At 40.8% G+C, this 13944-nt stretch overlaps 1 protein-coding gene across 4 annotated transcripts in view; it reads right to left on the bottom strand.

Moving 5' to 3' along the window:
- Positions 1–13944, bottom strand: part of thrb (thyroid hormone receptor beta) — a 123462-nt gene that overhangs the window by 44062 nt on the left and 65456 nt on the right. For 3 of the 4 annotated variants that reach the window (XM_020638629.3, XM_020638631.3, XM_020638630.3), the window contains exon 2: positions 12293–12359. The gene's annotated coding sequence lies outside the window, so the exon portion shown is untranslated. Of the gene's footprint in view, positions 1–4243; positions 4378–12292; positions 12360–13944 lie in introns of those variants that run through there. The other variant, XM_029278208.2, reaches the window with a different exon arrangement.

The following is a 13944-nucleotide window of genomic DNA, read 5'->3' as shown; positions in this document are numbered from 1 at the left end:
AACATGCAACAACTGATAGCCCATTTTTGTAACTCAGCCTAAATGCTGCTTCAAAACACGCTGACAAAAAGTGGAGAAAATAAAGAAAATGCAAAAAGCATTAAAGCTTGCATAACTACTTTGGAAATGGAATAACAGCTGGCTTGAGAAGCTTTACAGGAAGCTCTGCTTCGGTTTGCCGCGTTTCACCCTGGAGAGCATTTCATATCCAGACAGCTGGGGACGGCCTGAAAGCTGGTTCATCCATGCAACAGGTTTCTACAGTTCTAATGAGGACACGGACAGACGCATGGTTGCCCAAAAGATTTCCTGGCTGGAACAAATATTAAGATTGATGGAAAAACAAGACGATGGACAGGCTGTCGTGTACGGTATACGTAGATAAACAGGTACATTACTGGAAGTCAGAGTAGGACGCAGAGATAACGAGACACAACAGATAATGAGCAAAGTGAAACTCCTCATGGGGATATTTCTATCAATAGCTTCCTATCTATATCACACACAGTGGCTGAGGCTACTGACAGAGCGGGTAGATGGGAGGGCTTATTCTCTGAAGCAGGACGTTAGAGAAACATTAGAATCTCCTGACTGTATGCCGCTGAGAACTTGTTAGTAAATTCCTTGTTGTCTCATTTTACATTCAAGAGAAACTGGTTAAATTTACATTTATATTCCACCATATCTCCTCATGGCTCTTTAATCATTTGCAATAAAGCCATCCCAAACATCTAAATGCATCACAATAAATAGGATTATCTTATGAAAACAAGCAATGCTTTCTCACTCAGCATGTGGAACAATTGGATGGAAGCATGGGCACAATACCATTTTCATGGAGTCAGATAAAGAGAGCCATCAGTTACACTCATTAGACATGGGGCCGAGTAGATCTATCAGGTTTGATATTAACGTAATTTACATAACGCATATCTGTAACAAGTGCCCACAAATTGTCAACACCAAGACTTATTGTGTCAAACATGAACAGCAAATGGACAAATAATCTGTAAGTTATAGCTATATAGTATGTACTTTTTCATTTTTGTTGATCGCACCGCACCTCATATCATTATCGCATTATTGAACTGTGTTTCTGAACATTGCATATTTTTCTCGTATCATGCACCTTTTCTATCGTTAGGTTAATTGGTGACTCTAAATTGCCCGTAGCTAGGGGAGTGGCTGGTTGTCTGTCTCTATATGTCAGCCCTGTGATTGACCTGGAGAACAGACCAGGGTGAACCCTGCTTCTCGCCCAATGACAGTTGGGATCGGCTCCGCCCCCCCCCCCGCAATCCCGAACGGGTAAAGCGGTAAAGATAATGGATGGATGGACGGATCATGCAGGCCTCTAAAATGCATGAAGATAGACACATATTATGTAACTGTACAAATAGCTGACCTTGCGGACATCTGTTGAAAAAGCAGTCCCATTTTAAGGTCCGCTAACTCGTCCTTTAACTAACTATGATCCAAGTTTGATTGGGGCTTGCCAACTAAATAAAGATAAAAGTTGCTGGTAATAAAAGAGAAAATGCAAATTGTAAGAACTTTATTGGACACAGACACTGTTTATTGAAAAGACCACATAAGCGTCCATATGCAGAGAACAAGGCATTGGAGCATATGTGGCATTAAATATCCTTATACAGCTTTTCCAAATTGAGCAACATAATCAAAATCCTGAGGGTTCTGGCCTGTGCAGCAACACATACTTCAATACTCTTTCCACTCAGTTTATATTGCAAATGAAAAAGAGAGTGAGTGAAATTAACAATGCTGTGTTGTTGCCTATGGTAACAAAACAAGCGGTCGCTGCTGCCAAAGTCGTTTACAATAAACTCACAATTACATGTCTAATTGATTGGCTTGTTTGAGTTAAAAAAAACTTTGCTGATGACATAACCAAGAGACGTTGACGCCCATCCAGGTCTTGGAAGTGCTCCACCTACCATGCAGAGACTATGGAAGGACTGTATATGAATGTGTTGTTTACTTCCTGAGCTATGTACAACTGTAAAAACTTTATTACACTCCAAACTGTGCCAAAAATCCAACAGTCACACCTACTAGAGGTCCTCACAGAGAGGCATTTAAGGATAACTCCATTCCATCAGATGGGAGGTACACAGATGGCACTTTATTTGGGAAGAGGGGGGAAAAAATCATCCAGCTGAGTGCTTTTTGTGGCTCTCTAATTGGCATTTCTGCACATTAGTAGTGTCCCAAATAAACAAAAGTGACAATAATGGACTTCCACCGCAGGCATAAATTAGCTACAGCGGCAGAGAGCAGGGTCAATGTGCCCATCCTTTGCTTTTTTCCCTGCATTTAAGCTTTTGCATACTCTACTTTCCTGCTTGAAAAACCTTCTTATATCATAAATACAAACAGAGAAGCTGGGTTGATTTAGCTGGATAGCTTCTCAGTTTGAGACCTGGCTGATCTGTTTGCAGAGATTCTCTTTGGCACATCACAAGTGCTGCTTTTTGCTGATGACTCTTTGATTGTAATTTAAGTGTCTGACAACATTACAGAAAAGATCCCTGCAGAGGGACCATGTTTGTTTATGGTGATGTCCTTTATTTGAAACGAGAAACAGCTGTTAAAGCGGTCTCTCCAAAGTTACTAGACTCCATTCATGCCATGCCAGCTGAAGCAAATTCTTCAACTTATAGGAAACCCTCTACAGTTTTCTGACTGTCCTGAAAAAAAAACAAAAAAACAGGAGCACTGCAGCAGGCAGGACTTCAGGGTGTGTCTCACATTTTGTCTACTGGTACTCTATGTGCACGTATTGATTTCTGCCCTCGACTTTCCAGGAAGAGCCCCGAGCCCCAACGGAGTCCTTAAAAGAATCCAAATTTTTTCCAGATGAGAAATCGCATCGAAAGGTATGATGCCGAGCAATTTAAACTGCAGACTTGTGTTTACTGTGTGACTGTGAAAGCTATGTGTCATGGTGTGTTTAGACTGATGTGTGTGTGCCTCTGTTTGTGTGTGTGTGTGTGTGTGTCTGTGTTGATGAGGTAACATGTTGCAGCCTTCAAGTTGGCCTTGCTTCAACATTACAACCTTAAGCCTCCTACGCAGAGATTAGTACCTGTAAAAACTAAGCTCCATCCTCGGTATTCCCAAGCTTAAATACTTATGAAGAAGTCATCTTTTCTTGGAAAACAGGGAACAGTAGTTTAGATTTCAATTTTTATATCATTAAAAAGACAACTAAAAGATCCTCAGAGATTCCAAAATTGAAGAAATCATTCCAATCATGGAGCGGTACACAAGTGTTTCCATCAGTGCAATAAAGAAGTCTACATGACGGAAACCTGTGGGAAAATCAAGCAGGAATGCCTGAGGTTTGCGTGAATAAAGCAGCATTATGGGGTTATTAATTCTTTACATGGGCAAAGGATTTGACCCAGTTGGTCCAGATTAATGAACTCATCTCTCGAAACACCCAGGGTTCAGCCCCTTGTGAGAGTCGATATGGTGGTTCATTAGTTTTCAATAACGTTGTTCCACCTCAGAGTCCTCCTGCTGTCTACTAACGGCCTCTGTTGAAGCATCAGTGAAACATCACCAACAACATCCGATCGCACTCCATTCAATATCTCCATGACTGTCTCATCTAGTCAATGAGCAGACATTGTTAAGAGTCTATTTTTTTTTTTACAACATGCAGTTTAACCTCAGCATCAAATGTACACATGCAGAGTGTTGAATACTGAATGGTTACTTAAAAATAGTTTTTTGTATTCATTGCCATAGACTCAGACTTTCTTTATGTTTTATCGTAAATGCTCAAATCATGAGAACATTGAAATTGTGATTAATTATGCAGCTTTGCATATTTTGCATTTGCATGCAGCCAACATGACTTTACTGTTTATGGAAAACAGATGAACGTATCTAATTAAAAGGCGGATTTATATTGAGAAGAATGAGGCAAGCAGTGACAAACTACAGTAGAGTGAGTAATTGTTTCAGATGTTGGTGTGCATGGTGAATTCAGAGTTTACAGCTTATTTCATTTGCTTTCAATTCACTTGGCTGATGGTCCGAGTCAGGCCTGCATGCAGAAATGTCTGGGCCCCTAAAAAGGCCCAGTGAATGGGCCCTTCCAGGATATGATTTAAATCAATGTATAAACATTCGATTCAATAGAATACAAAGTGACTCATTCAAATAGTATTCTTTCAAGAAATCAGAGGTTCAATTTGGCCAGAGCTTCACTTACGAGACTCGGAGGGTCAACGTAGCCTTCAAGATTTAGGATTTACTGGCAGCAGATTTCATGTTATAGCTGGCTGCCAAACTCTGTTCTTCTTCCACAACTGGAGTCAAATCACTTGTTTTTGATCTGAAGTCAAAAACTTTATCCATATTCACCCTCCTTGTTTCTTTCAAAGCTTCCAACACTCAACAGACTGTGTGCATAGAAAGTCAGATACTCTCGTGGGTTTGCACTCCAATCTTGTGGGTGTGTTATAAGCCTCCAGTTCGAACGTGTAGACTGTGGGTGAGCACTTCCTCTAAAACCGGGACGCAAAAATTTCTCCGCCGCAACAACGACCACATCCTGCATGACGAGATTTAAAGGAACACTATGTACTGTGCACTACTAAACAAACAGAAGACATGCAAACTCACCAGCCCGCCCTGATCGAATGTACAACCTTGGCTGCTTTAAAAGACACCACTTTAAAAGCATTATGCAACTTCCATTAATGCTGTGTGTGTGTGTGTGAGTGATGTTATGAAACGGCAGTGACCCTTGGTAAGGTTTTGCACTGCTTACTTGTGTGCTTTGGCCTACATTCCCCCCGTGTTGGGGTGACATCTTGTGCACCAATTCCACTGCTAACATTTTGGAAAGCTGCAACCACTAAACACAGATTATAAGAGAATTCTATTTTTGACTTTTTAATATTAAAACAGTTGTATAAGGCCTTCTGTGACCCTGGAGGAGCTTAAGGAAGTTCCCTTATGATGTCATCAGGGTTGTCAGATGAAATAGTAAAAAGGACTAAGCTGCAAAAAAGTGAAACGACAGTGGTTGCCAAAAGTCGCCCAACTAAACCATTGCCAACCAGTTGTGGTTTAATGGCCAACAACCACAGACTGCATGTAGCCAGTATGACATCACCAACTTATGAATGAACTACTGTTTTAAGGCCTTGAGGGTGGCCTCTTATCGGTCACCATCTCTTTTTTTTAAATGAAGAAATGGGGGTATATTCGATGTGAGGCATCTATCCTGCTTGGAAGTTTGTTGTGGTTACTTCTCAATCACTGATTCAGATAGACACGAACCAAAGCATACTTTAACTACTACTTATTAAGGTACATACTACCTTTACATTCAGAAATTAAATATATTTGTCTAAGGTGTTAATGGAGATAGACTTATGGTCTTAAGGTGTGTTCCTACCAACAGCAATGACTTATAAACCAAGTCAATTCAAAAGCCACGGACACAGACGTTGCATCGTGTTGCAGTTATTCTGGCAGCCTCTCGACTAGCTGATTGCACTTCGCAGTAAAATCTGTTTAACTTTGGTAGAAACCATTGTGGTTAAACCAAATCAACCTGATGTGTAATTTTCTATAATTACAAACATTTAAACAACCACTCACCAGACAAATTGACAGGCGCTCTACACCTGTCAGGACAAATTAGCATTCAGCCCTAAATTGGACAAACAGTTATAAATTGGACTCTGAGTCCCCACTACATGGAATTTAAGCAGTCAATAAATGACTTGAGTACCCCATATGTGCACTGACAACACACTCTAAAGAATTCATTAAAACCTTTAAAAACATGTAATTATAAAACCATGCTTAGTGATTATTCCCACAACAAAGCTTACGTTACATTTGTCAGGTTTGTTTTTCTGAAGATAAGCTCGGAAACTTTTAAATGGGAAATACATTCTTAGATAAGTGTTGTAGTATTGGAAATCAGTCTTGGTCTCAAGACCACTTTCTGAAGGTCTCGCCTCGGAATCAAGACCACCCCTGAAAGGCTATTTTTCAACGTCATTACTGCGATAAGAAGCCTCTTTGTAAAAGAATAAATCATTTTAATTTATTTCTAAATTAGATTTTCATCCCTCGGTTACGGCCGTAACCTTCTCGGTGTTCTGGTCTAAGTGAGGGATATGGCCCACACAAGATGAGGGTTTTGATATTTATGGTCTTGGTCTTGTATCGGTCTCGCCCCTCCTTGGTCTTGGTTATGACTCTCGATCCCTAAATGTCTCGGTCTTGTCTCCATCTCTGAGCACTCCGGTCTCGCATATGCTTTGGTCTGTTCTTGACTACAACACTACCTTAGATACACTGCTGCATTCATTCAGTGACAGTATGTTGTAATAATCACTCTTCTTTAGCTCGACTCATCCACAGCTATCTAATTACACATTTTCTGGGTTTTCCAAGGCTTAAAACCTTCGGCTTGGACTTTTCAACTTGTAGTTAGATTAATAGAATTCACAACAGCGTGAAAGAGAAGCATACGATTGTCTTCTGATAAGTGGTTTTCTGACATGCACTGTTAGTCATCACAGTTATAAATGAATGCAGAAGTGTGCCACGCTCAACTGGACACAAATGTGACACAACAACACATACAGGCAGAAGCTAATATGAAAATAGCAATGTAAAAGAAAACCCCACAAGTGAACTCTCAAAAGCCTGCAAGTCAGGAAAGAGGAAACAGGCGGCTAATAGGGTACATGCCGTACTTTTCTATTTTCTATTACCCGGATTCCACTTCAGATTCACTTCTTCTGCTAGCCAGTTTTTGCTCAACATGCGCTGACCTTCATGGTAATGAGTTGTAACCAGCAGAGATGTGTGTACTTTTTTATTACTTTTGAGAATAATATCACGTGATCCAAGGTAGAAGACAAAGAGGGTCTACATCATCCTCCTGTCTTTACATACGACTTAAGTACTGTAGATACCTTAAAAATATAATGATGAAGACCTTCAGTTTTGCATAACATTTTCTCATCTGCAAAACTTTTGCCAACATGATCAAGGTTATAGCAACTCCTTCAAAGGAGAAGTTCAACAATTCAAAGAGTCAACAAAAAAAAAGGCATCAGCTTGAGGCATGAATGAAGTCAACATTCTTCGAAGCTGATATAAAGTTAATTAAAACCAGATTAATATCCAGTATCCAACTGTGAGAACATTTCTTTGACTCTAATGTGCTGGTTAGCTCTGACCACAGAGAGAGAGAGAGAGAGAGAGAGAGAGAGAGTGAGAGAGAGCATGTATGACTGCATCAAAGGTTTCACCCTCACCATGTTCAAGCTCCCACATCTTCAAACTGCTTCTCAGTGAGCACATTGCTCTGTAAGTGTTACACTTGGGCAATGTGTGCAGTTTAGCTAAAGGGGTGGGAACACAAGATGATGCAATGCATACAAAGAGTTTCCCGCACTTTGAAAGTTCAAGAGAGCACTTTAACTTCAGACTGAGCTTTCACAGCTGCCATAAAGACTGAAAGAAACATAGCACCCCTGAATGAAAACATCAAACATACACTTTGTGGTCAAATGTGTCTTTACACCGGGTCACCCTTTATGATATCGTAGTATCACGTCTATGTGTTAGCTTTTTACAGTCACTTAAAGGTCAACATTGAATCCTGCTATAGTAAAGTGGGAGGTTGGAATGGGTGAGCCAATTTGGACCAAAAAAAAAAGCATGCAAAAAGGTACCTCAAAACAGTACACTATAGGGAACCCTGAAACATAAAGGGAATCAAAAGGGTAGCTTATAAAACAAAGGCTAAAGAGCAGCTTGAACCAGTTGTAAAACATACCTCTCATAACGACGCTAAAAACGAGTTGCTGTAGGTTAATTTAAAAAACACCAAAAGGTACATTGAAACTGATGATACAAATGAACTTTAACAAACTGTCAAAGGTATGTTTTCTGAGCTGCTTATGATTGCCTTAAAACAGCTCCTTAAAGGTAAGGGCCTTTAAGAAGATGCTAATAGGCCTACAGGTGAATTAAACTGGGAGAATTCTTAAAACAGAGGCCTGTCCCGAAGATGATGATGTAGACGTTTGGACTTTCCATTGATTTGATTGAATCTTTGTTCAACCAATAAAAATATTTATCCAGAACGATGGATCGTTACAACCCTAGGTATAACAATACTCTCTTTGTTTTAATATTGTTTTTTGTCATTGTTTTTTAATGTATTGTTTTACTTGTACTTCTTCTAGTTTTCTTTTTAGACTTCTCTTCTGCACTACGGGGACAACAGCAAACAACCCACTTGAACTAACAAAATGTCAGATTTATGCAGATCAGATCCAGTAAATCCTGCTTTAACCTGTTATAAAAATGATGGCTCTGGTTGTTTTGAAAACAGAAAGGGCATCAGGGTTTTATCTGAGTGGAAATGTCAGGCCTCCCAACAGTCCTCAGTGGTAATCTCATAGTGCACGACGTCAGCTTGCATCATGAATCAACACTGACAAGCAGCAGTAAACAATAGTCATCGCAGCCTTGACCAAAACGCATCTTATTTGAGGTGGCATTCAGATAAGAGTCAATCTTGATCCACCCCTCCGATGTGCCCGGAGCTTTCTAATACTTAATTTACGAAGCTGCATCACACCGTGCAATGTGATCCCAGGCAACTGCTATCAGAAACAGGACAGCAGATGGTGTTTTCATTAAAGAATTCAAGCTAAAAGAAGAATCAACCGAATGACTTTGTGTGTGGGTCTGCAGTGCACTTATCATATTACATGAAGTTCTGTGGCTGCCAGGAAAAAAAAAACACACCGGCCAATGTCAGCGAGGATCGCAGATACACGGGGGCTATCCGGTGTGTTGCGTTCCTGTTACATCGTAAAAAAGCATGAGCGCGATCCCTCACCAGAGACCGAGAGCTGAGCCGGTCCAAATAATGCGACCAATAATCCATGCAGGGCTGTAACAAGCAGCGGAGATGACACAGTCCTGACAAAAGGCTGACAGCTGGAGCTAACAATCACCCGCAGACCTAGAAATGAAGTTTGGCCTCTCTCAGGTCATCATTATATTTTAGCTCCAAAACCACAGAATACAGACCGGTATGGGAAACAAACAAGTCAGAGCATTTTTTTATCTTGAGGTTCTGAGATCAAATGTCAACAAACGTCTCATGATTTATGTTCCTGAAAGTTTGTTTTTACACGTCTTATTCCTGGCACAATGTGGCGAGGGCGCAGTGGAAGCGAAGTTCCTAATGGATTGCTTCTTACAACTTATAATCGAAGTGTTCATGCTGCACCCGGTTATTAAAGGTCGATTGGTTTGATTCATGTGTGCCCTGAAACACCCCTATGAATAATAACGAGGCCTAAAACAACCTTTTGGCTCATTGCGCCGTACTTTTTCAGTTGAACAGACGTTCAAGGGGCGCCGGTAGCGTAGTGGTTGGTATGCACGCCCCATTCACAGAGGCAATAGACCTCCAGGCGGACGGACTGGGTTCAGTTCAAAACTGGGTTCCCATCTGTTCCTGCAGGGGGCTCTGGAGGCTCATCGGCAGCAGCCTCCATGCTGGAAATGCTGTCTCAGCCTAACTTTCAGTCAACCTAACAAGAGGCTGAGAGCTGGAGCTGAGGCGGGTCTTACATCGCGCCCACTTGTCAATCATTTCAGCTGTGCGCCTAACTATCATGGGCTTCTGGACAATGTGCCACATTGTCAACATTCAGACTTAATTCTAAACATTTGGATACATTTTAGACAATTCCACCTTATTCTTTACTCTAACGTCATTGTTGAGTGTTCTCTGTTGAGTTGAGTTTTATTGTTTGTTTTGCATCACTTTTATGTGGGACTACAGGTGGAAATCAGCGACTCGCTAAATCTGGTGCAAACATCTTCTCTGTATATCCTGTATCCTTTGTATAAAGGATCAAACTCATTGCATACCGTCCCCTGATGAATAAAATAAATGACACTTCTTTTTACTTGCAACATTTCCACTTCCACTTGTTGACATTAAGACTTGAATCTCTATATTTGGAATTGATTTCAATAATGTCCTCTTTATTCTTGACACTTTCACTGTACAGTCCTTTAAACTTTATTTTGCTTGATGCTTCGACTTTATTCTCCGTACTTTCCACTTACTCTTTTATCTCACTCCTTTTCAACACTTCGACTTCATTCTCAGCACTTTGACATATCTCTGATGTCTGATCCTTTCACTCTTAAATAATCTCATGTCTGCAGAAAGAAGCCTCTTTGTGTTCCTCCCGATCTCCTCTGAGCTCCACAACCAGTTGCTAAATCTAGTTTAATAAGCTGACACATATATTTCCCTCCTTCGAACACAGTTTTATAGAGTTGGCTTTACAGTGTTTCAAAAGCCTCAGGCTAAATTTAACCGCTGCCTTTTTTAATTAACCAAACCATTTCACTTGTAAACATTTTTTATTTTCAATTTAATTACCCAACATTTAATCAGACCCCATTGAGTTTTTGATAAACACCAGGGGAAGTGTTTCACTTTGGTTGTTAATATAGCCATGACGTTCTGCTGAAAAGCCCCCATGTGACGGACAAGGCGTCAAACTGTCAGCGTGCTCGCTCTAAGAGAGGAGATTGGAGAACAGGATGCTCTTTGTTCATAAGTCCAATAGCATTTTGGGGCATGCCTGGTGTAAAAGAAAAGCTGGTCTGAACTGTCTGCCTGAATGTGTTACTCAAAGTCAACATTTACTACATCACAACAAAAACTAGTTCAACAACAGCCTCTGTATTTATATTACAGTATAATATGTTGTCATGCATTATACATGCACTGTAAACATATCTACCTTATTTTAAAGGTCACATATTCTCTGCCTCTTCAACAAAGTTTAAAACATGTCTGTGAAGTTTCTTATTCTAAATCCACTCTGATCCTGTATTTGATCATGTCTATAAACCCCTCTATTTCAGCCCTGCTCAGAACAGGCTGTTTCTGTGTCTGTACCTTTAAATATGTAAATGAGCTGTGTCTGACGACGCCCCCTCTCTGGGCAGTATGTGGGTCTTTAATAAACACAAAAAAAGTTAGTTTTTCTGCGGTGTAAACGCAGGCAAGTAACAATAATAACGCTGCATTGGGTCACACTTTGAAACAGATTGTTAAGACAAATTTGACATTTTATGAGTTTTTGGTGCCGTAAAAATAACTTACATAATGTAAATGTAACAAGCTGAAAAGCTTTTGCTTAAACAATACAAGATGGTCTGTTTGAGTGAGGCTATGAGTACGAGCTAAACACAACAGTAACATATATATATATATTCATAAATATTTATTTTGGGTGATTTTTGCCTGTATTGGATAGGACAGGTGAAGAGAGAGAGGAAACACTGGAAGGAGAGAACAAGGGACATAACCACTAGGCTCTCCGATGCCCAAACAGACACTACTTTGTTATACCTCACAATTGAAATTCTACAACCAAAAAGATGAAGACGACCTGGAGGTTTACATTGATGAATATTACAACCGACTTTATACCATGAACAACCTTTGGGGTGACTATAGAGGAGAACAGGGGATGAGAGAGAGAGAGGGGAGTGACATGCGGCAAAGCACCGAGGGTTGGAGTTCAACATTGGTCGCCTGCTTCGAGGACTAAAGCCGTTTCTACATGGTGCGTGCAATTTAACCGCTAGGCTGATGATATTATTATACAAATAGAATTTTAATGAAATGTTTTAAGAGTTTCATCTGATCTCAAATTGAAGCACAGGTACTGCACTGACTGTGAGGCGATCTTCCTGCATTTGCAGAATCAATATTTGAGAAATACTGAAAATATCTTTGATATTATGCACAATTAATCACATATCGTCCTGCCTCCATGATACACCCAGTCGCCCACACACTCACACACATGCACACACACATGCACACACACACACACACACATACACACAAACACAGTCTGCAGCTGTCATTATCTTGGACAAGAAGCAGAATGAACTGACAGATCACCAGTCTGGCACATAATGATCTCGCCTGGATCAGTACCAAGATTACAGCTTCATTACATTTACATCACGTCTCCAGAGACATGGATTTTCTATGTGTGTGTCTGTGTGTGTGTGTGTGTGTGTGTGTGTGTGTGTGTTTGTGTGTGTGTGAGCTTTGGCCACATCAGGGAGGTCTAGCAGAGGAAACAGAAACTCTGTGTATTGGCATTCTGCAGGCTGCATGGCTCTGGCTGTGTGGAGTTGAGCAACATGAAGGTCTTACCAGAGGAAGTGGTGAAGTCTGACTCCAGGCAGCGCTGAGGAGCCGCTGAGCTCCCCGGGAGAAACACCTAGAAAAACAAACAAACTAATGAGCATCGGAGATCAAAATCACAGTCCTTCTACAAAAATAAAAACCAGTATGTCGTCAGGAAAGACGAATGAATCACAAACATGTTTCTGCGGTGTTAGAAATGGACTGCAGGAGCTGGTTTTGAAAGACTAAAGCGTCCAATTATAACGCAAACAACCCAGGAATGTGCCTATTTTTTTTAAATTGAAATGGAAATAATGAAAATATTTCAAACATTTCGATGGAGTGCATGAAATAGATTTGATACATTTTGTCAGGATGTAGTCAGAACAATACATCCGGCTAAAATGACCTAAATGCAACACATACTCTCAAGAAAGGCGCTCCAGCTGCGGAGAAAAAAAAAAAGACTGGTGGTTTCCACATGTGGTTAAGAGCAGAAATACCCCCCCCCCCCCCCCCCCCCCCCCCCCCCCGCCCACGCTGCAAAGAAATCCCACGTTTCCCTTTTAGGAGCAGTGGCCCACAAATGAGGCAATATATCTTCTGTTTTTTTTTTTAGAGTCAGACCCCAAAGCGAAGAACGGGGAAAAAAGTGGATAAATAAAACAACATGTGACAAAACATGTGCAGTGACTTAGACATGAGCTCTCAGGTTTAAAACCCAAATGACAGTAGAAGTCATGGTAAGTTCACGTTGAGACAAAGAGAGAGGGGAAAAAAAAAAGAATAGGGCAGGATGCGGCTGGATTTTGCAGAGAGTGAGAAAGAAAATATTTGTTTATGACGTTAATTCAGCAACAGGACGGGGCCGGCCATCTCTCTCTCAGACAGACGGTAATCACTCGTAATCAGACTTAATGGGCGCTCTAATGGGAATGCTTTTTCCTCCCTCTGTGCTCATGTGCAACACTCTCTAACAAGCTCATCTGTCCGCGCACACAAACAAGCGAGCACGAGTGTATGTGTGTGGAGGGGAAATGTAACACAGCACTTCATCTAAAAAGGGAATCTTTGTTGGAATGACTGTGTCTATCAAAAACAGGACTACATCATCAAGTCCAATATTTGTACGTTGTGCTCATTTACATATTTGCTTTGTGCATTTTCTCACTTGCATGCTTTCATTCATCTGCAGCTCTGTCGCCTCCTGCACGCTCTCCACCAACACAGATGAATTCTACATTTTGCCTAATTCTGTCGCAGAGTGGTTTGAGAAATGTCGAGCAAAGGCAGGAAATAAAACTTTTAGCACTCATGGCATGCTGCATGTCTCTGCAAGGTGCCCCGGAGTTCTGAACAGACACCCTGACTGTAAATAAACGGCACTGTGTGAGCTAATGTAGGGTCGTCTCAATACCAGATTTGAAAACGTCTGTACAATTCAAGTAAAGCTCATATGATATCGATACCTCTTCTCAGTCAGAAGGCAACAAAAATAGAAGTGCCACACACTCCAACATTGTGTAATGTGTTGTTTTTTTATTGTCCAGACTTACTCTGTTTGATTTTGAAAACTCAACAGGGACACAGTTTGTGCAACGACAGGCCGTGAAGAAGTTGTTGTCTGACCTTGCACACTGTTAAGATTCCACAAATACATTTCCAGTGATGTGGAGCGA

Source organism: Labrus bergylta, chromosome 19 (genome assembly GCF_963930695.1).
Source record: "Labrus bergylta chromosome 19, fLabBer1.1, whole genome shotgun sequence".
Lineage (NCBI taxonomy): Eukaryota > Metazoa > Chordata > Actinopteri > Labriformes > Labridae > Labrus > Labrus bergylta.
This window is presented reverse-complemented; position numbering and strand designations above follow the sequence as displayed.